Consider the following 25,858-nt stretch of genomic DNA (forward strand, 5'->3'; position numbering starts at 1 on the left):
TCTAAAGTCACAAGAACACTCTTACACCATTAAGTTTTCATTCTGGATTTTGGGGTTTTTTTGTAGGAAACAATGCCTGATTTAAGACTCATTATATCAAATACTCTTCAATCCTGAAGACAAGGAAGCATTAGGTAGAACAGCAGAAGGAAGGGTGTACTGTTGATCTATTTATATTCCACCACTTATTGGGTCAGCAAAGTCTTACATAAAAGCTTTGTAGTAGCTGGAATTTGACTTGCTTTATATACATGACATGAATTAGCTTCCTCACAGACCTACTTTGCTTAGCCCGATGAAGAGAAATGGTTTGTGCATTTCTAAATCCAAGTTTTGTTGCCTTGAATACCTCTCATCTTAGAACAGAAATTCTTTCTTTTTTGTATCTGTCATAGACATCACTTCTTTCAAACAAATAAAAATATACATACTTATCTTCAAGTGCTTTAGTGTTGCAAAAGATTCCCATGTATTACCTACCACACTGGTAATTAAGAATAACCTTGAAGGAAGAGAATGAGTACAAACAAAAATAATCATTAAAGTAGTACGGAGTTAAAGAAGTTCTGCCCCAATCTTCCTGACTATTATTTGTATTATTTAATGTTTAGCACTTTTTGAATATCTCAAAGGCTGCAGCAAACAGTAGGTGTCATTTCTTCCATTAAACCAGTCCATTTTTCATTTTATTCGTTGCTGTTTATACCATTCTAAAACCTTAGGAACTGCTGCACTCTTATCTTTCATAATAAAATCAAGCCTAATGTTCATAACCACTTCTGGAAGGGAAGGTCTTTCATCATCTTTGCCAGCTTTTTATTTTTTTTGTACATGAAATGCAACATTAAGAACAGTTTGCTACATGCCAGGTGCAAACAGGATCTCAACAATTACATGTTAATAAGAATTGTCCTATGGGATAAATGACTGAGAGAAGGTGGAGAAAGTGGAGCTAAAAGCCCTGAACAATTCAGATTCACATCTCTGTTGCAGACCCAGAAAAGCTTCTGATCTGAACTGCCCAACTTTCACTCCTGATTTTACATTGTCTGTTGTGAAAAGCAGACACAAGCAGGCACTCAAGACATGGGCAGGCATATTACTTTAAAGAATGTTACAGGTAAGTAAAGATCAACCTTTAGGGATTATATTTTTGCCAGATATATTTTGCCAGAAGAATATTTGCATCTCAGTTGTTCTAATCCAGTCTGGGGAGTAAGCAGCAAAATAAGTTATGCAAAATAACTACCAAACAACATGATTACGAAGTAGACCACCCAAACGGCCTTATGCTTCTACTCCACTCATGTCATTCATCCTCTAATCTTTCCGATCTCTAATCTAATTTTTTATTACAACTCCCAAATCCCTTTTCCACAGAACTCTTAATTGTGTGCTTAAATTTAAGCATATGCACAGCCATTCTGCTGATCAGGTTCTTGAGTTCACTCTGTCCACACACAAGAGAAATACTGCTGTGTTTGGTGTTTAATAAACCACAAGTACACATGTTGGCAGTGTGTTAAGACAAAAGGAGTCTTTCCTCCTAGCTTAAGGCTGAAATTCAGAGCAAAATCATATCTGAAGGAACTGAGTGCGCGTCCATCCATTCTGTCTAGTCCAAAACAAACACACAAAATGGAAGCTGCCCCTCAAACATTACCTGAGTCCTTGGTCTAGCACTGTCAGCTTCTGCTTTCAGACAGCAGCACACACTTGGGTTCCAGATTAGTCAGAAAGCATGCTAGGACAGCTCTTATAGGAGCAGGTATTTTTTAAAACTCTACTATTATAAACCAACTTCCCTGGAGTGACACACAAGTTATGGGTTACTGTGCTTCTCCAAATGATGGGAGGTGCTGGGTACTGGAAAGGTGCTCTATTAAATCCTCAAATGGAAGGAAGCCAATTATCCCTTCAAAGCACTGCTGACGCTCCTGTACTCACTGTAAAAGCGCCTGCTTTTAGAGTCTCCTGCATGGAACAAATTGCTGTGCAACAGAAGCCAGGGAGATCCACAGATGAATGTGAACCATGTGACAAAATGCAGCAAAAGTCCTCAGCAACCAACAAAGTAATTTCACAACAAATTAGGTAATCAGAGGGATATAATCAGAGGGTTATATTTAACAGCTATGGCATCATAGCAAAAAAATCAACACAATATCATATACTCGTATACTTTGTACTTCCCTTTTTACTTCTTTGTTTGCAGCTCCTGTCTATATGGATCTTATATCACCACATATTTTCATCTAACATCAGACAGTCCCGGATTAAGCTATTCTTGGCCTGTAATTGGGAAGACAGTCACACATATTACTGAAAACCATGTCAACCTTACCTTGATTGCAATAGAAATTATGCTAACAGGGCAGAAGTTAATATTGCTACATTATATTATACTAAGTAGACCTCAGATCATTTCTGCTACCCAGCAAGGTTGGTCCTGTTGTTAAGCTACAGTGTTTATTGCTACATGTCACATTGTCTCTGCAAGAACTTCACAAAGACACGTCTCTGCGCTCTGGGTAACCATTTTGAAGATGAGCTATATTCCTGCCATGAAAGCATTTCCTGCTTGACCCTCTTCATATATATTATCTTAGCAGGGCTCATGTTGAAACACGCTGCAAAAGTCTACAAAAAAAATGCAGCATAGGTCAATTCGTAGTCAGATCAGCTGCAAAGAGATGCTAATCAAGCCAGAGGAATACAGAAGCCATTTAACTTGGCATACTTTGGAAATGCAGTAAAACCATGTCCAACATTTGCTAATAAAAATTTTATGCAGACTGTCCAGTTTAACATCTGTGCCTTTCAAGCAGTTTAGGTTGAATAACACAATTATTATTCACTATTTTCACCAAAACGGACAATTAACATACATCTCTACTCCATAGCATCCTAGTGATTCACGTAGCAGAATAAGGCAGAGTTTGCTTTCAGTTAGTTTACATTTAATTTTTACTCTTGTCAATTTTCTGCCTGAAAATATTCAGGGTGAAATCTCTCCAAATCTCAAATATTTAAATCAGAATTGGTGACACCTGTAGTAGGCTTAAGAAAAGCAGGTACTTGTATAAGAACAATGAAGATGGAGAGCTCCTAGACTCTGGAAAGAGAAGTGTCCAGAATGGGCAGGCAGGGTGGGAGAATGTGTTTTGTTTCTTCAGTAATACACAGCAATATTGCAAACTAAGCCAGGCTTCCATTTCCACTGACTTTTCTTCTCTTCCTCAAACCAAAGGAAACAAATGGATGCACTTTTTGAAGGAAGAGTTTCAGACCTACTGAGATGAAGCTAAGGGTCATCAGGAGGGAAAAAGGCAAAAAAGAATGGAACTGGGGCAAAAAAGGCAAAAAAGCTGAACTGGGGACAGATGTAAGACACTATTGTTTCAAGGTTTACCTCTCTGTTCAGATGAGTCTAATTGTCTAATCTTGAAGAAGCGTAACTCTCTCACAAATTCTAGCAGGTTTTGTCACTGCTGGGCAATAGGAACCAATTTAGGCATTTGCAAGCAACCTGTGATTTCTTCAGACAAACGCAACCATATGTGACATTCCCCAGCAGCTCCTGCTGCCTAAGAACTAAGCTCAACCTAAAAAGACTAACCACTTCTAAGCTCCGAAAGAAAATACCCAAGATTTGAGATCCCTAACAATGGTAGTTAAAGCAAAAACCAAAATGCACTTGTGGTACATAGAATACAACATTGTTTAAAGTGGGAATAAGCTCCAAATCAAATATACACACACAAATTGCCAGCTTATGGGGCAGGTTCCCCCATCATTTTGTGTCAGGACAAGGTGTAATGGTTTTAAACTAAAACAGGGTAGGTTTAGACTGGATATAAGGAAGAAATTCTTTACAATGAGGGTGGTAAAACACTGGAACAGGTTGCCCAGAGAGGTAGTGGAGGCCCCATCCCTGGAAACATTCAAGGACAGGTTGGATGGGGCTCTGAGCAACCTGATCTGGTTAGTGGTGTCCCTGCTCACTGCAGGGGGGTTGGACTAGATGACCTCTAGGGGTCCCTTCCAACCCAAAACATTCTATGATTCTATGATTCCATCACAGGGAGCAAGGTGCTTTCTGTGCCAGACCTGTGGAAGTGCTTTGTTTGCTACTATTAGAAATGTGTTTTGTTTCCTCTAGAAACAGATGTTAAAATGGTTTCTAGAACGAGGTAACAGTGCCAAAATAAAGGTAGGTTTATGCTACTTTCTGCTGCCTATGAGTTTTAGGCTTTTCTTTGGCTTCTCTGAACACGCTTGACAGAATTCCTTTATAGCAGGAAAAACAACATGCGATCACATCTGGAGATTGCTTTACATCCTAGACAGTAAAACAACCAATAACTTAGAAAAACTCATCATTGTTGCAGGACCATCTCAGAAGCATGAATTGCACAAAGAAAATTATTTTTTCTTTTCCAGTGCAATAATGCTCAGCTCCCTCCCATCTTCCCTGCATTTTAAATGGATCTCAAAAATTAGCATGTTAGAAAAGCTGGAGCTCATGCTAAGAACCCTTTGAATATTAACATAATTAATGTCATCAGTAATACTGAGTTTGCAGAAACAGCAGGTGAATCAATGGGAATGATGTATTCATCTGAGAAAAGAATGTGACCTTTAAAATCCATAGGGCTTTATCAGAACGCAATTTTAAAGTGGGTTGCTTGTAGCTCAGTGGAAAGAACAAAACTGAATGTAACTAAGGAGAAAGCTAATAGAGACACCACATACACATGGGAAACTAAAAATACAACTGAAACATAAAACACTGGGGCCTCCTTAAAGAAGGTGCCCCACCTATATCAAAAGGTGAGGCAGCTTGCCGGATGGCTTGAGAAACCACTCCGAGGACCACTGTGATAAGGGAAAGGCAATTAAAAGAAGAACATTCCTGCAACTTAAATCTGGCTAGATAGCGATTCTTTTTTATCCAGAATGCTTAAAATTAAGTTAAATGATTTAAACCCCAAAACAATTTGGAATAAAAGGAGTGTGCAATTCAGTTTGCCCACTTTTTAATTTTAGCACATCAAACAATTTTCCTTTCTGCAAGTGAACACTGAAAGTGATTCAGCGATTGAAACAACTTCACTTCATCTTAACTTCTTCAGAACATTCAATCATTTCAACATCGCTGAACTATTATGATAATATTTCAAGGTTCTCAGCAATAAGTGAACTAGAGGGAGTTTCATGGAAATAATCTATCAAGGGGTTCTGGTGAATAACTTCATTTTCATAGATGAGGTTGTAACCAGAAGCCCTCAGAGGAATTTTCCTCCCTGTAAATCATTATGGCCTATTTTTCTTTACAGAGTTGAAATGCAGGATGTCATGACAGTGATGCAAAGAAATTAGCTTTAATGGAATCAGGTATTTTGGAACTTGATATGCCTATTTATTTTATACCATTATTTAATTGTTTTAAAATATGCATTATATTGGCTTGCTTATAAAAGAAAACTTGGCTTGATTTCATGTCATTTTTGCAACACTGTAGGAGTGGATTTTTTTTTACATGTTGAAAAGGATCTTCAAACTTCCCTGTACCAACAGGGCACAGACCCGAGCAGACCAAATTCAGACCCTTCTTTGACCAAGTTTTTAAATGGGATAAACATGGCTACTTAGCTGGCATTTTCATATAGTTCCACTTGAATGACCTGTAGCCTTGTGTGAAGTGTGGAAAAAAAAACCCTAAAAGGCTTTAAAAAGGCAGTTTTATATAGCACTGTCTGTGGCCAGTTGATGCCTTTGTTCCTTGAAGGCCTCTGCAATAATTTCTCTATTGAGCACAGTGATGTTTATTGAAAATGACATAGCTGAGCATCAGCAGGTTCCCTGCTGTTCGGTTTATCTATCCTCTGAACTCCAAGCAATATCTCTGTCTGAAAGTGTCCCCCTGGTAAAATAAGCAACTTTTGTGGTTTTGATACCACAAAAAGCCTAGATGTCTTCCAACTGCCAGTGCTTATGTTGTGACTACGTGCTTCTTCCCCATCAATGTTTCATTTCTTTTTTTTCTCCTTCACCTCATGTCTCTTCTTACAGAGCTCTCTAGCACACCAGCCTATTGAGCTCCAAAGACTACTTCCAATTATCCATAGGTTTATCAGATTCATGTATTTTAGAAGAATATGTAATTTACTGAAGATATTAATATATCATGTATTCTAAGATCAGATCTGCAGATTGGAAATTGATGGGAGATGGGGCTTTGGCACAAACTCATTCACCACGCTACCAGTTTGCACTGCTTCATACAGCCACTATCATCTGCCTTGGGCTATCCCAGACAGGAGACGAATCCTGTGATTTAACTAGAAAGATAGGATGGCCCACTGACTAGGCAATACACTACAGCTCAGTGACTAATAACTTAAACAATTTCTAGTAATACACTGTGCTTCAAAAACTTCAAATAATGTTCTTAAAGTAGCTTTTTAATAACTGCATATTGTAGACACTGGGAAACAAGCATGGAGACTTGCCCACAGCCACACAATGAATCCATAAGAGAAGAGGAAAGAGATCTCAGGAGGTGTTTGGCTTCAAATCTCGTGCTTCAATAGACAACACCGCTTCACTGTTCAGCCAGCCAGGAACTGTGCTCTCTAGCTAATGGAAACTCTTACTCTTAACTTGGAGTGACTTTGCAGCAGCACAGATTGCTGCAATCACGCTACAGAGCGGGTGCCAGTGGTTCTCTTCCCTCTGTGTTTTTTCTTGCTTTTGGTGGTTTCTCATTCACCCTAACTAGAAAGCAGGGTGGTTCTGAATCACTGCCAAGCATTACTAATGGAAGTGGGGAGCAGGAAGGAAATAAAGATGACTGGTTGCAGAATTAGAAGTACTTTTTAGTGTCTAAAATGGCATATTAAAGCAGGAAAAAATAGATGTCTTAGCTCTGACAATAGAGGCAAAATGCTTCTAGCTAGAAAAATGAGTAAACCTCCAAAACTTATCAATAATATTCTTGTTCATTAAGACAATTTAAAAACACCAGAAATAAAAAATAGGAGAGTCATGGGGGAAAGTACTGCATTTGTTCCTTTCTTGGTTCATTTTAATTCAAACATAGTTCCCATGAAAATGCTTAATTTCCTTCTCTTTTTCCTTTTTAACTCTGGAGACTCAAGCATATTTTGAGCTCAAAGTGCTTCAATGAAGTCCATATATGGGTCATGCTTAATATCACAGTTTGTTTCTTTGTTCATTTAAGACAAGTAGTTAGCTAAGTTAAAAAATCTCCCCCACTCTAAGAATTAGAGACGCCCCTGATATGTGGTTTCTAACATGCTTTTATGTACAAGGCTTCCTTCCACAAAATTTCATTAGGTATAAAAGGGAGCCCAATGAATGAGTGGAAACACAGCACTTTTTCATGCATTCAAATTGTCTTCAAAACTGTCAGCTCCAGAAACGATAGCAATAATTTTGCAAAACGTAGTCAGCACTTATCTGAAAGGACGAAGTCTTAGGACAGATGCTATGGCTGTTCATTGCTGGCAGGGAAAGGCAGGCACCATTTTGTACAAAGTGACCATCCATTTTGTTCAGAATGACATTCAGAGATTGCCAACTAAAGGACTCTTAAGAGCTGAACCAATATAAACATATTTGGTTTAAGGCCCAACAGCCTGATACCATCTTCACTACATCAGCACTCTCAGCATCAGACTCGAACATGGGCAGTCAGTGGTCAAACCATTGGCCTAAATTTCAGAGAAAATGCCAAGTCTTGAAGACATTTGGTTAAAATACTAAAAATAAACTGTCCGTGCTAGGCAGAGTTGTGTTTCCAAAATGAATGCCACCCGACCAGCCCTATTACAAGGATCCACAAATGGACCTGTAATGTTGAGATATTCCCTTACGCTGTTTTGTAATGGAACTGCATTTTGGAACTCACTGTTTCCATACCCAACAAAGCTTTCCAGAGTTGGATTGCAAGCAGGCAGCCACTACGGGGAAGCATCCACCCTGTTGCATCTTGCCTTGTTTTATTTTTTTCATTACGTTATTTCAGAATCTGTTGGGATCAGAGCAGAACAAGGTCTGAACAGTCCTGGAATAAGTAACTTCTGGGAAAAAAGCAGTAAGTTCCAGCAGCAAGCTTTTCCTAACTTAACTTTGCTTGAAAAAGTTTCCAGTAGTTCCAGCCTCACCAGATCTAGCTGGGAATGGGCAAGGACTCATTTTTTCACTTGTATAGGTTTTATGCAATCTATTAACACATACAGTTCAACATTTTAGTGGGGAATCTTTCAAATCTTAGATATCTACCTGTAGCTGAACTCCTAAACATCAGGCTGCCATTTTGCCTTTCACAAAATCCCATGCAGAAACATTTATATTTGTCTTGATGGATCTCCTCTATTTGTGGAGGATGCCTGAACCTATCTGATAAGATTGCTGCACCTAGGCCAATTATAAGGAGAAAGAGGAAACCTGTTAGCAAAGATGTCCACTGTGACTATAGAGCTGGCACCCAGATGGAGGTAATCAGCCTGGACCGGTCTGGCAGCCCCTACCTGGAACACTCCAGTGTTTTAGCACTGCACACCTCAGCACCACAGCCCAGGAATACAGGCTAATGATAACGAGACAGGTCTGCACACAGACAGCCCAGATCTAGCAGACCTTCAAGTGTTCAAGCTCCTTACTGAGCCTCCCCTGTGAAATGTTGAGCTTCTTCGCACTTTGGGAGTCACTGCCCTTGTCTGCTCCCTCTACCGCAGGAATAACTTCTTGTAAAAAATGTTGGCTACTTAGTTGCACAAATAGGTAAAACAACATTTCAGAAAAAGATGCAGATGTACTTAGAAAAGCCTCACATGAGCTTGTCAGATACCCAGCAAAATAGTAAATCAATCTTGCTTAAAGTTAGAAGAAACAAACCTATGGGGAAGCCAGTTTGTGTGGAGTGCATTTTAGTTCAACCAAGATGAGCTGCTTGGTTTCCTAACACTTGTTCTATTTATTCCTCTACTACAATCTTCTCAGTGTGACGTCTTTAACAAGGAGATCACAACATCCTCTATACTGGCCAGGGAGATTAAGCAACACACACGCACACAACGGAAAAGCAAGAGTCTTTAACCCAAAATCTATGCTGGTTTGCCATAAAGATGTGACATTTAAATGACTGAATAATGTTGATCATCTACTAGTATTAGACTGTTGTTATGAGTAGGTATTACAGGATAAAACCAAACCATTTCCTCTTGAAAAGATGTTTCTTCATCACTGTATAAAAGTTGTCTGCTGATTTTCCCTAGGGTATCTTAAGTTCTTTAGGAGATTTTAATTTAATGGTGGATCTGCCTAGCTGGCACTTAGACCACAAGCTAGGGAACAAGGGGTTTGTTTTTAATTTTCATAAAGCTCAATAAACACACCATTCACTACTCAAATGTCAACTGATATACAATCAGAGCAAAGTCCCTCTATTTTTGAAATTATGAGTAACAGATTTTGTAGTACTTCTTTACAAGATTCATTGCTATAACAAGGATCCCAAGAACACAATGGAAGTCATTAACCTCTCATTTCTACATTCACAAGAGATGGCTTTAGGGTGAGAAAAAATGATCACGGTTGAAACAAAATGAGAGAATTTATCTTATCAGTACTCTGGCCATACTACAAAGCAAGTACACACAGCAGCAATAAATTAGGGTTTTTTTAATAGAAAAACTAACCAACAATCTTTGCTAGAACTGCATAGCTGGATGCTCAGATGTATGGATCCAAACAGCCTTTCATTTAAATAAGTCTGCTTTAATTGCTTATTTTATATCTTTTTCCATTGTAAGCCAAACAAAGATGGCATTGAGGACGCATCTCCCCTGATAAGGTGATCAGACCATGGGCCTGCAGTTACAGTAATATTTTGCATAAAGGCTTTCCTTATATTTACTAATCCAAAAGAGCGCTAGTTTAAAACCCCACTATTTTACTATGCTGCCACCCTTAACAGTGCAAAAATTCTTCTGGATTCTTTGTGCCTATACTCCCAAGCTGCTCAACTGGGCTTCCTCTCTGTAGAGAACCTTTATTTATTCCATTTCCAAGGGTGAAAAAGGCATGGTATGGTAGCATCACTGAATGTCTAGCAGTTCAACAACATCTGGTTCTTCATACTGCCATTCCTTTGGACTGGTGCCCATGTCAAAGACCAGAACCACGTAGTTCACACATACAGGATTCATGTACTACTTAGACACCTATGTTTGTAAAGCCTCCTATTAATCATTCCTGTACTGCCATAAATTAACATTAAGTAGGTGATTGGAGTGTTCACAAAGGAAATGGTCCTGCTAGCTTAGTTACCTCTCTCAGATGGATACTGTTTACTCAAGAATTTTACTGTAATCCATGTTGGCAAAAAATATTCCATACAGAACAAATATATATTCCATCTTTTAGTGGAATCTTCTTCCTCGGTCTTCATTAAAAAAAAAAATCCAAAACCAAAAAAACAAACCCCAAACTTGTAGGCAGGGGCAAACCCACAAATTCTGCAAAATAAGGTGGAGATACATGTGAGTCCTCCTAGACTGACCTGTATGCCCCTTAAATATCCCTTGGAGAAACACTGTTCTGTGCAGAACTATTGGTAAGAGAAGTAAGGTTCCTTCTGCGAAAATGTTCTCACACAGATGCACGTACTAAGAGAAGAGAGAAACAGGTTATTTACCAGAGAAGCAGCCATCTCCCTCCTCTCTACCAAAGTGCCCCTATTGATACAGAGCAGAGAATAGAGGAGCACATTAACACGTGAGATAGTGGAAATCTGGATAGGAAAATCAGCAGTTGTCTGCAATAGTTTAGTCCCACTATTTTTTCAGTTGAACTAAACAACTTGGCCATTCAAACTCTAAATCATTAAAAAGAGCTAATTTCAAGACCAAACCTCTTTACAATCCTACTTAGTTCAATGATGAAAAAGGTACAGCAAGCACATCAAGAGACAGACTCACATAATTTGTTGACATGCTTACACATTGAACATACCATAAAGGAGACGGGTCTTGAAAACAGAACACTTTTTTTTTAATCCTATGCTTTAAGTCTGAAAACCTCTTCGTTTCCAGGATAATTTTTACCTAGTGCTACCTATACATTTCAGATTAAATTTTATACTTAATCTTTATTCAAGGTATCAGTCGGAACATTGCTTCCTGTTAAAATTTTTGGTGTAATACAGTAAATTGATTTACCCCATTAAAATTGTAAGAAAATGATTATACTTGTTGGACCTATAACTAAAACAATAAAGCCTTAACAAGAAGCAATGCTTCCACCTATAACAGATCTTGAAAGCAATCTCAGAAGCCTCCTGCAGAACTCCTGAGATTCTAGAATTGCTTAAATGTAAATTCCAGAATCTCACAGCTTCAATAGTAAGATTATTCTGTCATCTGTTATAAGTAAAGCTTTCTTCAGTCATCCTCTCTGGCCTAAAATTAAAGCACTTCTTCAGATCTACAAGAAAAACTAGATGCCATTTGCACATCTACAAAGACTATTGGGATACTTTGTCTTCTGAAGTTCAGCACTATGTCCACAAACTTTTGTATAGTTGATAAAAACTACTATACACAAAATAAATAATATTAGCTTATTGGCAAAGTGATCCTAATCAATGTTACTGAACACTAATTTCTTCTCTCAGTAGCAAGCAGCATGAAAAAATCTGAACCCAGGGCAGTAAATACAGAGGCTCAGAGATCAACTGCATGGGATCAGGTCTGCTAAGGCCTCCCTGGGACTTACAAGAACATTTACTCTGCTGGGTCAACCCTTCTTGATTCAGACACTAAGATCCCAACAAAGAGATAAGAACGTGATATCCACCTGCTTCTGCACAGTAATTCACTCAACACCTGCGATGTTTTTTGGACACAAGGTCTGTTAATTCCATGGCTTATCTGTAAAAGATGGCACCGATGATGCTAGTTTGAAGAACTGCTTCTGTTATCTTAAGACCTCTGATAAGCAGGTCTGCCTTCACCTTCTCTTTTGAAGGGTACTAAATGGATCTGTTAATGAATGTGGCATACATACAGTTTTGTGTCTTCTTGAAACACACTCCTCTCCTCCCTACACAGTGTGTGGGGAAGGTGCAGTCTGTGGGGTACTTCCTACAGAGAACAAAAGGTCCACAACTTTGCTGTGACTTCCAAAAGACTCAGACCCCCTGGACTTGGACTCCTAGATATTCCAAAATACCCACTTCGGCAAGGACAACCCCACACCAAAACGGTACTATCAGTGGACAATAAGATGTTGGGAGAAAGAAGGAGCAAATGAAAATTTGTGTATAAGACAACTCAACATCTAGAGCCATATTAGCAAGGACTGTGACACAGATCCTTGAACACCAAATCTAGCAACTGGGAGGGACTGTAATTTTTAAAAATCTTCTACAGCAGAAAAACTGGCCAGGGCAGAGTCTAGGAGTACAGATTTTGTACATTTGAAAGACTTTTTGCTTCTGGTTTACTGCTCAAAGACTGGAAGAGGCTACAAGCACACTGCATTATTACTGGGAGGAGATCCTGTTCCATGCACAGGAGGGCAGATATCCTTAACTCTGGATATTGAAGCAACAGCAGCTACCACAGAAGTCTTCAAGAGCTGTAATTTTAAAGGACTCTCAGGTGGTAGCTTGTTATTCTCCAGCAATCTTACATATTTGATGAATGTTTCGTACATGAAAGTAGGCATCTTTCATATCAAGAGCTGTTCACCCACCTCTTTTGCATGAGGGACAGATAGTTGTCCCTAGAGAGAAAGTGCTGCCCTTGACTTTTTATATTTCTGATAAAGTTGATGTTGCTTAACCTCTTGCCTTTCCAGAGAATCAGGAAAGAGCAGAAATAAAACTATCTTCAAGAGCATACTTTAACTTGTGCTGCTGAGAACAGAAACTAGGCCAGGGGAGATTTCAGAGTCAAGTGAGGTATTCACCTATACAGAACAAAGCAAAAAATCACCATTGAAAAAGGCTGTTCGTAAGAACTCCTTTTAGGGAAAATCTGTAGCTCAGTCTTCACAGAGACATGTCTTGATTTCAGAGAGGTCTGTAAAAGAGGAAGAATTCATTTGTGCAAAGGACTTCAGGGACTCAGGGATTTTTATTTGGCCATGGAACCTTTAGGCTGTCTGTTAGCACTCCAAATCCCCATCAGATCAATAAAGCCTGCAGTCATTACATTTGATAGCTCCTACCTTCCAGGAAATGAGCTTGTGAGTTTTATTCTAATTGTTAATAGGCAGGTGTCTGCACCACCAAAATCAACAGTAACAGAGGCACTTAGAGATTCTTCTTGGCAGTCTCAGAGAAGATACAAATAAAAGGTCAAGCACTGAATTTCTCTTGCATTCACACACTAATTCTGTCTAAACTTCCCTTGCTCTACCAAAAGAGAATTTGTTCCTTGATACATTATCAACACAATGTTAATTTTTAAACAGTACCTTTCACTAGCAATTGAATCAATTGGGAGTTTGTCAATGCATGGGAGCCAATCCAGATTAAGGCACGAAGTGAATTTAGACTTGAGCTAACTATCCTTTACTTAACCCTTGCCTGGATGTTCTTATTCTGCATCAAAAGAGTCCAGTTCCAAAGCTTTGAAGTGAATTCTGTGGTTTGGAGCTGGATACACTCATCCTGGGTTAAAGGTATGCACAGTGGGGAAATCAAGCAGAAATAGTTAAGTTGGAGTAAATTTTCAGCCCTATGGTTTTATCTAGATTAGAGATTTTTGCAACAGCAAAGAAAAGTATAGACACTGCTTTATCTCAATGCAGTACATTTACATAGTGTAGCTACATGCGTTCAAAAACTCCTGGCACCGACAAGCTCTATATTGCTCAAGCCAGTTGGCGTAAAGACGGTGTGTATTCCCTCAGGGTGGGATTATAGCTCTGTATGCTATTCAGGAAAATAGGCCAGACAATTGAACTTCCTTTTTCAGGTGCGTTCATATGCCCTCACTTGCAAGTAATGCTAAAAACCTACAAAATTAATGACATCCTGAAAAGATACTCTTTACATAGCTTTCAAAGCAAATGCCAACTGCAGCCTTCAGGGAAAAGGTGAAACAAGTGCTGCTGCTGCAGTACATCTGTTAATTAGTCTATAAGGATTTGTGTTTATGACAAGAGTGAAAACTAACTGTTGCGACAGAAGTAATACCAGCTGAACACAGTTCTCCTGTTTTATTCAATCTCATAGCAATACTCAGCATATCCGCACTGGTATGAATGTGACACTGGAGTTGGTTGGGCAGAAGGCACTCAGTCCTACTAAAGGCAGTTTACTCAAAGGACTTCAGGCTTTTTTGAACCTCTACACCTTTAACACTTCCCCAAATTATTTCACACATAGCGTACCCCTCGCTGCTTCAATCCAGTGTTGTTCTGTAACCAGGGATACATCTAGAGAGCAGCACAGGTTCTCCGGGAAAGCAACTCAGTATCCTTGAAATGTAATTAGAGAACCACAAGGGGATTTAATCTTATTGAGATTTTATAGTAAAACAGTATTTAGCCCTGGCACTAACACTCTTCACTTAATAAACAAAATAAAAATTCAAATCAGCCAGAGAAACAGCTATGGCAAGCACTTTTCATGAAGCCCACAATGACAAATGCCAGTCTCCTATTTGCTGATGCGGCACAGCAGGGGAACAAGCCACCCTTTTCCTGGCATTAGCTTAAATGGTTCCTCAGAAATACAATCCATGTGGACAGTACTGGCCTGAATTTCACTGGAGCTACAACTACCTCAGTTCTGGGATTTTTTTAAGTCGGGTTATGTGCGCATGAGAAATGGGCATACTTTAGCCTTACAAACAGTACAACCCTTACAGCCAGGGCCTCTGTAACTAAACACAAAGAGCATCTTCATTGCCAGCTACCCTATTTTTCCGGTGATGAACTGGCAAAAAATTATTACAAACACTCTCAACACCAAGCTGAGGGAGTAAGTAAGGATGTGATTAATTAGGTGAATGTGAGTGGCCCTCTAAACTCACAGGACAAGACCACAGTGAGAATTGGAGGAGGTTCTCCAAGGGACAAGAGAAAAATAGGTCATGGATCTGAGCCACTGAAGTAGTTACATCTCCACAGCGCTACACAAGTCATTGAAAGAACCATTTTATAGTATCTTTTAAAAAGCTGTCTTTCCTCTGCTGACATGGCACTCTTATTTTTCAGAGCCAGGAACAATTTCCACTGACATGATAGGAGGCTGCTACACAAACAAGAAGTTGACAACTCATTTTAGGATACGTGGTATTAAAAACATAGGATATAAAAATCAATAGTTGCTACATGGGACACAAGTAAGTTATTTAACAAAGTGAAAGCAGTAAATTAGCTTAATGTCAGGACCACATGTTGCAATATAGATCAAACAATTTTTGGTTTTCCACTTACAACTGACAGGACTAAGATTATTCAAGGAAAACAAGTTCATTATCTTGTCTCTTCTGAGGAAGGGAGGAAAACTTAGAGCATACAGACCAAGTGGAAAATCAAAACAAAATTGAAAATACAGTCAGGAGGGAATGATTGGCAGTTGCATGAGGAAACTAATCTTCCAAATGGACCAGAGGCTGCTGAAAGCAGAGGCAAAGAGGAGGAATAAAGGGGGATTTACGCAGATTGAGGCAGAACTCTCAAAAAACAAGGACTCCAGATCGGAATTACTGTGCTTTTTTAGGAACCTACTAGAATATGAGAAGTGCTTAAATTTGCAGTGTGGATTAGTGATTTTCACAATTTAACCATCCCAACATTTTATACTGTGTTAGACAGTATGGCAGTCTGAAAAGAGAGTAAGTTGTTTGGAAAAGCACTACAGCAACTCACTGAAATTACAACTAAAAATGCAGTTCCAAATGAGTTTAGAATAGCTAAAATACTAATATTTGGTTCTGAATGTTGTACTTTAATCAGCCTCTACAGAAATAGTAATGTGAACTATACTGATGTGAACCTCTGAGCATGTCACTGGGGATCTCTCGAAGATGATGGGTCTGTGCCCCAACCAGCTTCTCTCTACTTTAACATGCACTGGAATTCAGATGACAAACATTACTGTTTCTTTCACTACATTTACTATTTCAGAACTGGCAAAAGTGAGACTTTTGCAAACAACATTACAAGTAAGACAACAAGGAACCACTGTTTTTCAGTAAAACAAATGCATGAGACCATCATGAACCATGAAACATTTTCACCTGGCCTCTGGCAGAGCTGTATTTAAATGTGGAAGGGGGCCCTAATGAGGGCAGTATGGCTAGAGGTCTTAGATGAGTAAAGGCTTGCTCTGCAGCTGCTTGGTTAATGCCTTACCTCTGCTTTGTATAGACAGGGGGAAGGAGGTCATGGTGGGGCTGCCAGTGGTGAGATGGGAGCTTTGAACTTCTTCTCTAAGGAATGGACCAGGGCCTTGAAGAGATAAGCTTATAACTTCCCTTGGGGAATCTTTGTTTTTATTTTGGTAGTACTTCAGTTTGGGTTTCTTTAAAATATCTTTATAGGTTTATGGGTTTTGGGTTTTTTTGTTTAAAACTCTAAGGAACTTATTCTAATGGTAGAATGGAAGATGCTAGGTGAACCAAGGAACTGTGTTTTTTTTTCTTTCTTTCTATGAAATGAAATGTTTCTCTGCAAAAGCTGAGCTTAAGGTTGGTGTTATACTACTATAATACAGTTCCCTTTGAAGGATTTACATGGGAAAGCACATAAAACAACTCCTTCCTGGGGCTGTTTACATATTGTGTTTTTATGGCAACAGTGTAACTGTAATGATTCTTTGTGGATTAATGAGGGTGCCATAAATGAACAGCCCAAACTGGATTGAGAAACTTATTGGCTTCTCTTCATTTTTCTGGAGCAAGTATTTTAGAAATAACACGTATTTGCTCTCTAAGGCTGCATGTGGCTTTCAGCCAATGACTTCCTACATCTGGCTCACCATGAGAGCTGCAGGAGAATTGAGCCTCTAAGGGCACTCACTACATGGGCTTAGACCTTATTTGTGACTTTGACTGGTTGCTGGGCAGTAACTTGTCACACAGCACAGTAATGCTAAAGACTTCTTGCACAGAAGAAGGGGAAAGAGAACATGACTGCCTTACCTATGTAATCCAAAATGCATTTCTCCTAAGAGAAGTTATATGACCACAAACTTAATGTGAAGTTAGAGTGCTAAACTAATAATGTTAAACTAAGACTTTGGAATTGGTGCTGTGAGGGTCACTAAGCATGGTGATGTGAGAAACTTCCTCTGATGAGTTGGTGCTGACTGCTGGAGAAGACAGCACGAAGCTGCACTGAGAACAAGTTCATCTGATAGAAGATTCAGGCTGTGGGTGTGACATCTGACAGCAGCAGTGGTTGGAGAGGACTGCTGTTTACAGCCCTCCCCAGCTGCTTCTTACTTTCTCCCTCAAATCTAACAGCTGAGCAGTTTTTACAAACTGCTAACCTGATCTACTTGACCAACACAGGTCTCTGCTCCTTAACCTACTGCTTAAGCTGTTTAAGCTTGCATGCTTCACTCTAACTGAAACAGGAGACTGCAGTGCTTGTCTGAGCAGCTCAGCTAGTAAATCTGAAAATGAGGTAACAAGCAGCTGGGGATGGTAATCTGTGCTCTGCACAGCTGCTGTGACAGAAGCACACATGAAGAAAGATGTAAGGGCAGGTATTTTTCAGATGTCCTCTTCACTCAGATGCAACAAACCATACCACTTCCTGGACTGAGCTTTTTAAAATATTACTTAAAGGCTAATAAGGTTCAAGTGAAATAACAATCAGAAGGACTTTTTTCTTCCTTATCTCAGCTTCTGGGAAAGAAAGTAACTTTACTAGAGAAACAATGAAGCTTTAAGTTGGACTGTGAGTGACAGGCAAGTAAGTATTTTAAAGCACTGAAGAGTCTACCCTAAAGACTTAAACTGGAAGTCAAATATCTAAAGTATCTCCAGAAGATCCCCCTGTACTAAAAGCTGCTAGGTATTTCTGTCACATTTCCATATGGGTTGGGTCTGTTCCACCACATGGCGGTACACTGATGGGGACAGTGGTTCATCTACTCTTTCTCTGCAAACCTCTTCCTTCAAAAGGAGTTGGGGGTGTTGCAGAAGTCCCTTTAAGCGCAGAGCTAGCAACAATCCATGTCAACAGATGAACAGCAAATGGGTTCTTCCTTAGTGAAGGTTATCTATAAGCATTTTTCCAAACACAGAATTTTTATTTAAAGCAATGCAAATAGCCAGTTTTTCACTGTCTCCTAAAATAGAATTTCCTTTGACTTTCCAAACCAAAGTGACTTGACATTAACTCTCTGCTTGCCCAGCAGGCTGCCCCTGATTGGAAGTGTCTGACACTCTTAATAAAAAGCATCAGATGGATTTCTTGGTTCCAAGCATGCATAACCTTCCTTTTGGAAAGGCTTAAATAGCAATCTGCAGTGAGGAGGACAGAGGCAGGCAGGCAATCTGCTTGGGTGGGGTATACATTCTTTGGTGATTGAAGTGTAAGATTCTCCCCCCATTTTCTTGATATAATAAACAGGAAAAGGTGGATGTAATCAGCTGTCCCAGGAACCAAATGAGTTTCTGACTTGCTATGGAGTAGATGAAGCTTATGTACACAGTGTAGCATACAGACTGACCTATATAAATGCTCCTCTATAGAATTACTAAGAAGTAAAATCCCCAGCACTCTCATTCTCTCTAATGGAAGACAATGTTGCTCCTAGTTAGTTAAGCAATCCTTTCAGTACAGGAGTAGATAAATTTAATAACATGATGCTCTTGTGCACTGTTATCCCAAAAGCTGACTGAAAATAAAAAATTACTTCTCTTGCTTTTTACCTCAGCCTGCCATTTTTTCAGAAGAATGTTGCCTGATATTCTAGTCATGAACATAATCAACTCAGAGGTTCACTCATGGCTGAATTAATCTGACATTGTTTCCCTTAAGCCTCTTCTGTACCTCATGTTTGTGTTGCAGTGAGAACTTGGTTCAGGGGAAATCTGACAATGGAATCTCAACTTGATAATCACAGCTGAAAATTCTGGCTGTCGATCAGGATTTAGCAATATGCAGCTGAGGTGTGGTTCCTACTGGCACTCATGAGAACCTTGGTTACTGTCAGGTGGTTTTTGGACAGAGCTTCCCAACAGTCCTACTGTGCCTGCTTGGACATGATGTCAAATGGCTTTGGAAACTTCACAGTGATACCCAATGAGTATTTGTGGGTGGGGGTGTTCCCTCAAAAACTGTCACCTATTCTTTAATACTGCTCTGGGAGTGATGCTACACAGATGCCAAGCCTGTTATTTCTGTGGGTGCTCCTGATTCAGTCTCAGGATAAAAAGGCAGCCCATGAGAATGTTGTGGGTGTTTTTTTAGTGTTCTGTGCTAACTACTGTAGTTTCTTGCACATTGACTCTAAGTACATGATCTGATCCTTAAGGTGTGAGAGCAACAGATGTGCAAAAGTCACTGTTCATGTGCTTATAGAACTAACTTTTGATAAATTGTGCCACACTAATATGCAGAAAAAGACAAAATGTACTATTGTCAGGTAGACATTAGCAGATTGAGACATTTTCTGCTTGTTATCTGTATCTCGGAACCTAGTGTACCTCATGCTTCTATACAAACTTTAACTATCTAGATTAAGCCAATGCTTTGATTAGTCTTTAATGGAGGGTCTGGGCTCAAATCTGAAGCTGCCTTAATTTCCCAGCTTAGAGATAGAGAAATAGAAGAGGCTTCTATATTACATAAATTGTGGAAGTCAAAGGCAGAAGTCAGAGTACAGTGGCCTGTTACCTTACTAACTTTTAACATTCTTTCCAGATCAGTTTCAATTCAGAGTTAAACATGTGTAAGAGCAAGTTAAATCAGTGTCCGTGCTAAGACTGCTTTAGCTAACAGAACACTGTTATTTGGAGACACATCAGATGTCTGTATTTAAAAAAAAAAAAAAAAACACCACCCTACTCTGAACAGAATCTGTTTAATCTGAGGATTTTTAGATGTCTTCCCTGCTTGTCTACATCTGTGTAAGCTTGGCTCTTTTTCCTACATGTTGGCTGTGAAGATGCATGGGGAGGGAGAAGAAGCTCTACCAATTCTCACTTGATAGATTAAATTACTATCTTCTGCTGTGCAGAAATTCAAATACTGTAACAACAGCTGAAGCATAAGGCACTACTGACTTCCAAGGATTTTGATCCCTGCCAAGGATGCAAAGAGTAACTGATATTACCTTAATAGGATATAAAGGAAATAAGGGGAAATAATTTTGCTAATGACAACTTAATTATTTTAGGTACCTTATTAGGTTGGCACTAAGCAAGCAATTAGAAACACTGAAACCATAATTCCAGTGAAATGCTGGATGGATAAGCTTTGGAGAGATGAAAGGATAAAGCTTAGAAATAAAATTCTAACCACAAGGTGCTAAAGTAATATTGCTGACTAAAAAGAAAAACCCAAGCTTCAGTGTCAACTTGCACTTTTAAATTGGTGTTAGTTAGATGTATTCTCTGTAGCACCTGGCAACTCATTTGTTTCCTGTGATGGTGGAGCTCTTGATGCCCCTTCTGCTGTCAAGGGCACAAAGCACCACTTCTAACACTATGAGTGGATTGCATTAAATCTGCAATGCAGAAAAGTGACTGTAGCTCATTCAGATATAAAGTTAATACCAATTACTGTTTAAGCATAATTAAATATTTACACTTCTTTCAATAAAAGTTAACAAGGGGAGGATGTGATTTTTCTGTTGTTCACGGAGGAACCAGGCAGGTAAAACCAAACCTGGTAAAATGGCTCCTGCTTTATTGGCAGGTATGCCTCAAGACTTACGCATAAGCAACATGATGAGTCTGTGTTTAGTATGCCAGAACTTAAGATCATGACATACCACAGAATGTCTGTCAATGCTGGAAAGAATTCTGATATGGTAAATGTACCTTGACCACAGTGATGCTTCCTTAAGTACCAAGTACAACTTGGCTAAAGCTTCTGTGTGAAACTCTGGCCTCTCTGAAACAAAGATCTCTTGATGCTGCCAGGGTGGGAACTCTTTCTCAGTCAGACTAACTGGCAGTGTGGACAACTCTTCCCTGTGAAGTGCTGTAAAGTTTATACGCAGGAAAGTGGTAATGAAAATTCAAGAACAGACGACCAATTCTTCAGATCATGTAAACTATGACCTCTATGCATTAGATGGAACATTCTAGTTTTTAGAAACCAGAAATGTGAAGGGGGGAATACACACACTCAATTTTCTAGAATGTTTTAAAACTGCATTGGCATGAGCTATATGCAAGTTCTGCTTTGGCTCTCTACAGATTGTGTTTCCCAGCTTCTGGGCAGCCCTGTTCCCTCTTTTAGCTGCCCAGTGTCTCCTTTTAACCCATAGATTTGGTGATTCATCTTCCTATTCAATTGCAAGAAGTCTAAACAAACTGAGATATGAGGAAGCACAGAGGATGCCTCAAAGTAAAGAGGAATTCTTAAGCCAATTAAAGCTGCTACCTTGTTAATTTTGTAAACACTGTAACACATAAGCGTTTTGAGTGAATAAGCAGCTAAAGATCTACTGGCCTAGCAAATAAATTGGAAACTCGATTTGATGGAGCTTCCATTTGGATTTTTCAACTTCTGAATGCTGCAACAAACTACTTCAAAACTTCAGTGCCTATTCTAGGAATCAATAGGTAAGATTATCATTGACTATGGTTTCTGTGTGTGCAGCAGAAACAACACAGAAGTTGGAAATAGAAGCGTCTCTGTTTGCAGAGTAATGTAAAGTTCATAGAAGTTCTTAATGGTTTCTGGTATAACTATATTCTCATTACAGGTCTAACCATCTTCCTAAGATGTTAATGCCCTGCTAGAATGATCTCCTAGACAGAAAAACAATGGTGAGAGGAGGATTGGAAGAAGCTCTGAGAGCTACGAGGATGCTGCACAGGGAATTTTAAGGATTCCAGAAAGTAGGACAGCCTTTGACATATAAAGTTTTGCCCACAAATGTTCAAGCGCCTGAGCTACAGGTATATGTTTATAGCGACCATAAATACTACTTTCATAACTCCATAATTATGTTCTGACCTACAGTTAATATTGTCTCTTCATGCTTATGTTCACCATATTCATTTGTTTCAGAAGACTTCTGAAGTACAGTAAGATATCCTGCATAGCCTTAAATGGGAGTTCATGGGAAAACTTGTCCTAAACTGATAAATATCTATATGGCAATTAACACTACGGAGATCCAATTCTGATGAGACTCTGTGCTCCGTACAGAAGCAAATAAAATAGGTGATATCTTGTTTGACTTCTAAGACTTAAAATAGAAAACGGATGTGCTTACTCATATGTTGAGAAGCTAGACTTAGCACCGTAGCTATACTATGAGACCCAACTGACTTGTTTAGGTTTTCTCTTCCTTGCTGTTCTAGCTGAAACTACAGGAGGAAGTGCATAGAGAAGCTGAACTGTGGTCCCTCAAGAGCTGGCATGTGAACCTGTTGATGTAAACCATGACTGCATATTTCTAATTTACAGCATGGATGCTATGTAAGAAAGCAAAGCCCATATGCTTGCAAAATGTGGGCAAACCAAATTAAATAGGATAACTGTCTACAGTGTCCTAGTGAACATAGTACATTAAAAAAAACATAATTCCATGCTAGTTTGTATCAGAACCAAGATAAACAGGCAACTTGCAAATTATTCAGGGGGTTAGCGGCGGGGTGGGGGGTGGCGGGGAGGGAAGCCATCAAAAGAAGTTTTGACTGTTAGGGAAATGTGTTATTGGTGTTACTTTTCTATGAAAAAGGATGCTAAATACATAGATTTAATAGTACACACTAATGATAAAATGACAGAATGAAACCTGAAGAATGTTGTAAGGGTGAAGGCCAAGTAAAAAGCTATTCTGTAGCTTGACAGAGTAACTGTCCCATCTTCTGGAGAAAAAAGGCATAATCAAATTTCATGCCTTTGAGATTATAGGACCAGCTGTGCTTAAATACTTGCAGAAATGTGACTTGGCTAATATTCCAGCGGAATGAATCTTCAGTTACCAACTGAACTGATATTGCTTATAGTCAAACAAGTCTGCATTTTCATAGTACTAGACTACCTGTAGACATTACTATGTTAAGTGTAACAACTCCTGTTCAGGTGAGTGCCTTCAAAACAGGGAGCTGATGAACATACATATAAGCTCTATTAACAAATATTGTCTCTAAAGAAGTGAAAAGCTATAAAAGTTTTTGCTGGCTGCCTTACTGTAATGTGCTTACTCTGTCAGTGTTCAATTTTTAACCAGGGCCATAAAAATTCTTAGGACTGGTGTAATAAAGTATAATGAATATCCTCATTTGCCTGCAAGCATCAAATATTTCTCCTTTGGTTTTAATCTCTTTAAAATAGCAAAATTCATGAGAAGAGGGAGTAAACGTTTCTGGCTTGAATTTCAGGACGCTAGCCACAACATGTTTTTGCACTAGTGTCATAGAAGAAGGAAAGCATATCTGCATTAAAGTTAGAGGGTGGATTTGGGCTATAATTTAATTTCCACAGCAGCATGTCCCAATCAGTTGGAAAGCTTGTAATTAACCTCTTCTTGGGAACCACAAATAAACAGAAATTGTTTGAGGAAACTTTGATTACTCAATGTGAACTGGATTTCCAGCTGGAGTGCCTGTTCCTCTGTTAAAGCAAGCAAGTATTTTTGGAAGTCTGCTCCCTCAATGATGCTTTCTACTCTATCAACCAATCTTACCACTCAAGGAATCTAATACAGCTGTGCCCTAGGTGTAATACTGTGCTAGTTTCTTGCGCTAAAAGCAAGTCCAGTTTGAAGTGCCAAGTTTGCAGGGTGTGCTTAAGTTGGTGGGGTTGAACTCCTCCCTCCTGGGAGCAGAGGAAAAAGTTTGCAAGTACTCAAAGGATAAACTTAACAGCTTTTCAGAATATGTTTCCCTCTTCCTTTCTATTAAGCAAACTAAATTAGCACACACAGCAGTAGAGTGGGGAGAAGATAAAGCATCTCTTTCAAATGTAATGTTTTCTCAAATACATGCTTGCTCTTTGAAAAGGAAGTAGAAGCCTGAGCTGATGGCTGCCTTAGAGCATGGTCATACCTGGGTATGAGTAGTTTCCTGTGTGGATGGTGCAGTGTCTCAAGGCTTCCTCTCATAAATGAGGAAAGTGTCTGTTCAGCCACTCTTCTTGTTTACTAAAAGCATATATAGCTGGTTTTTCAACTATTTTAACTTGCTAAAAGTTCCAGTTACGAGATGTTTGGAGAAACTTTCCTGTTTCTCATACTTTATACTACCTGGCCCCTATGGCAACTATAGAAGTACTCTAGCATGTTTTTGGAGAAGCACAGTCAAGGTTTTGCCTAAAACTGTCCTGTCAGAAGTAAAACTAATATCAGGTTTTTTGCAAGGACAAGCAAAGGAAGACTAATCTTGAGGTACTTCAATATGGAACTGCACAGTATTTCTACTAAAGCTTCTTGTCCATGCTATGGCTGCTTGAGATAATATAAGTTTACCTTAAGTTTGTCTAACATCCTTCCTCTCAAAGGGCAAAAAGCATTTTCTACTCAAGCCAACAAACAACAAAATAGGTTATTTCATCCAAAGCTGGACAAAGGCCTTCGTGTAAAGTCTGCTATACAGGAAAGACGATACACAAATACATGCAAAAAGCACTTAGAAGTTTGTTCCCTAGGCTTAACTTTCCAAGCACTCCTCACTTCTACCAACAGCTTAGTCTGGTCTTGTCAGAAGCTTATTCTTTTTCTAATTGCTGGCACAAAAGGCTCTTAAATCATGTTTTGACAGTTGAAACACTACATCTTCATAAATAAAAAGAACTGTCAATAGTGCTAGTGCAGAAGCAAAGGAACCAGATGCAGTACTAAAAGCTAGGGGAGGGGACAATGATACAAAAGTTAAGACAAGCATCTGCTTACAGTTTGATAGCAGCAATCTGTCTAAATCCAACCTAGAAAATCAGATCCTACTACAGCTGGCATAGAGATTATGAACATCTCTGGACAAAAAAAACTGTTTAGAAATAACAGTATTAGATCAAGAGGGTATTCTGTTCACTTCTGTCCTTTTCACTGTAAAAAAGAAAAAAACCAAACCAACCCACAACAATTTTCTGGTGTCTAAAGACTGAGCTAGCAAGCTTGCATTGTCTTCCAAGCTTGGAAGAACCTACTATAGTAAAATATAGTAGCTTTATTTTATATGTGGCATATTTCTCCCACCCTTACTTTGCACGTGGGCCTTTAGGTTGAGCCTTCCTCTACTTCACTGAAATCCTGTGTTGGAAGGGTGCATGCAGGATCTCACTTCTCTTCCAAGCTCAGATCTACCTCATTTCATCAGCACTAAATTAATATTTGGATAACACAGTCACAAAATGAGAATGCTTTTTGAAAGCTGCAACATGAAAAGTTTTAAAATGAACTGCACAGAAAGGCATGAACACCTAGAGTATGTCAGCATTAGCAATAAAAGACATTGTACAACCAACCATGACCCAACGCGTGTGTCAATACCTCACGGTATGAAAAGGAACGAGATATTGAGTTGCTTCTGGACCTGAAGACCAGCAATTTCCTTTGCAAGCAGCGGTGCCCAAGCACAGGCCGAAGGGGAAGGGATCAGATCCTACAGGGACCGAGGCCACCGGGCGCCGAGCTACTTCACCTGCCTTCTGTAAGCTGTCCTCGCTGCCG

General features: G+C 39.2%; 1 protein-coding gene across 1 annotated transcript in view; it reads right to left on the minus strand.

The window, feature by feature from the left end:
• The window catches only part of PDE6D (phosphodiesterase 6D), a 38,582-nt gene extending 12,813 nt beyond the window's left edge, over positions 1-25,769 (minus strand). The window contains exon 1 of the mRNA XM_009634371.2: positions 25,699-25,769. The gene's annotated coding sequence lies outside the window, so the exon portion shown is untranslated. The remainder of the gene's footprint in view (positions 1-25,698) is intronic.
• Between the last annotated feature and the right edge of the window lie 89 nt (positions 25,770-25,858).

This window comes from Egretta garzetta, unplaced genomic scaffold (genome assembly GCF_000687185.1).
Source record: "Egretta garzetta isolate BGI_Z169 unplaced genomic scaffold, ASM68718v1 scaffold172, whole genome shotgun sequence".
Taxonomy (NCBI): domain Eukaryota; kingdom Metazoa; phylum Chordata; class Aves; order Pelecaniformes; family Ardeidae; genus Egretta; species Egretta garzetta.